Here is a 2,120-nt window from a genome sequence, read left to right as displayed (position 1 = left end):
GTACTGTTGATTGATATAATGTTAGATTTAAAATGTTTAGTTGCTCATCCCTAGCTATATGTACCAGTTAATCGTAGTTTCTTCTATAAAATTTTGCATATGTTAAAATGATTCAATATGTTTATTCGTTCATATTAGGAGAAGATTATTGGTAGAAATTATTTGCTTCCATACTGGCTAAACATTATTACTCACCCTTTTCTTCTCCATTTTTTTAGTTTCAGATCCAGAACTTGACGATGTAGGTGTAGAAAACAAGTAAGGACTATCTGGTAGGTCAGATAGACGACCAAAATTCGTTACCTAATGAGTATTGGGGCTATACCCTCCTAGTAGTATTAGTTCGTTCAGGTAGTATTATGGGTCTTATATTGAGCGTTAGGACTTTTGTTAGAGTAGGGATTATTTGTATAATCCTGTATTTTATTTATCCTTTTGCACTCTGATCTATCGTACGTTATTAGATGTATATAAGCTTTCGCTTATATTATATTTTGTATGTATATATGCAAGATAATGTATGTCGTTTATCAGGTGCAGGTTGAACGCCTTGGAATGTTAACATAAACAGAGGAGACCATGCCGAAATTTCAAGGTGCCACCTAGTGCCTCGAGATCTGACATTGGACTTTGTGTTAGCGTTTAGCGAGGTGCCACAACTATCAAAACTATAGTAAATAACTTTTTCGGTGGGAAAACTATTAATTACCAAATTGTTTAGATCATCAACATACCCATTCTTCATAATCATCAATGCCCGTTCTATTATATATTTTGAACAATGACCATTTTCATGTATGGAAGGAAAAATTATATCAATAAGTTGATGTTTTGATTTCTCATCATCTTCATATTTAATCAATATGTAATTTGGAATTTTTATAACCTCTTAATAAATCGTTTTCTCAATGTCGTCACTAATACGTAATAGTAAATTTCAAAAATCTACATCACTTTTAGCATGCATATTTGTCTTCAATTGATTTTTTTTCATTTTTGACTATAAGTATATTTTATTAAATTAGAATCTATGGCTTGTGTTCTTATAGCTCGACGTACAACAGAAAGAACTTGCTTGAAATTCTCACAAAAAATAAGTACCTTACTTCCAAAAGGTAATTTTGAATCCATAATATCATGTAAAGTACGATCGAGAGCTTCAATTGTTAGTTTCTTCGACATAGGAACCTCATCCCAAATAATTAATTTTGTCGCTCTTATTAATTCGGCGAAACTACTTTGTTTGGGAATGCTACACATGCTCAAATGATTTACAATCAAAGGTATTTTAAATCTTAAATGTGATGTTCGACCCCTAAGCATAATTTTCACAGTTACACCCGATGTTGTTGTAGTTAGAGCATTGTTATTAGTTGATCTCACACGAGCGAGTAATGAATGATATAAGAAAGTTTCCCCAGTCCCGCCTAGTCCATCAACAATGAAGATAGTGATTTTGTTACGATTGATTCTATCAATGATAGTAGTGTCCTATTGGTTTGGATTAAGAAGGTCACATACAAGAAAATCATTTGGTGGTGTGAATACTGTCATTTCATCTTGTATATCTTTCAATTGACTGATTCCATCATTGCTTGGCAAGTTGAGTAATGACAAATCATAATCTTTAACTTTTTTTCCCATATTTCCAAGGAAATTATTTATATCCCCTAATATTTCTCGACTTTGATTTTGAGTTGGTAGAGTAGTAGACCTATAATAATTTTCAGATATAGAATAGAAAAAAGTTTCCCATAACAACTTAACATTATTTGGTTCGTAATACGCTAATATTGTAGCAAATAGTCTGCAAAGGGTAAATGGCATTTGATATAAGACTACTTCTTTCAAATAACAAAAAGGTCCATTATCATTTTCTAAAATACCATGTATTTGAGCAGATTATCGAAAAGTAGTATAATGAATTCTATTGATAGTTAACAAATTATCATATGATATTGGACCCCGAACATGGTTTAAAAGCATTATCAAATAATATCTTTTACCTTTAGATGAATTTGTTGTATTAACTCGACCTATCACATGTTTTGATTTTCTCTTACTCCAACTTCTTGAGTTTTTATTCCAGACGTAATATTTAGGAAATTCTCTATAAAGAT

This window comes from Akebia trifoliata, unplaced genomic scaffold (assembly GCF_017979445.1).
Source record: "Akebia trifoliata isolate Shusen 1 unplaced genomic scaffold, ASM1797944v1 Contig00653, whole genome shotgun sequence".
Lineage (NCBI taxonomy): Eukaryota > Viridiplantae > Streptophyta > Magnoliopsida > Ranunculales > Lardizabalaceae > Akebia > Akebia trifoliata.
This window is presented reverse-complemented; position numbering follows the sequence as displayed.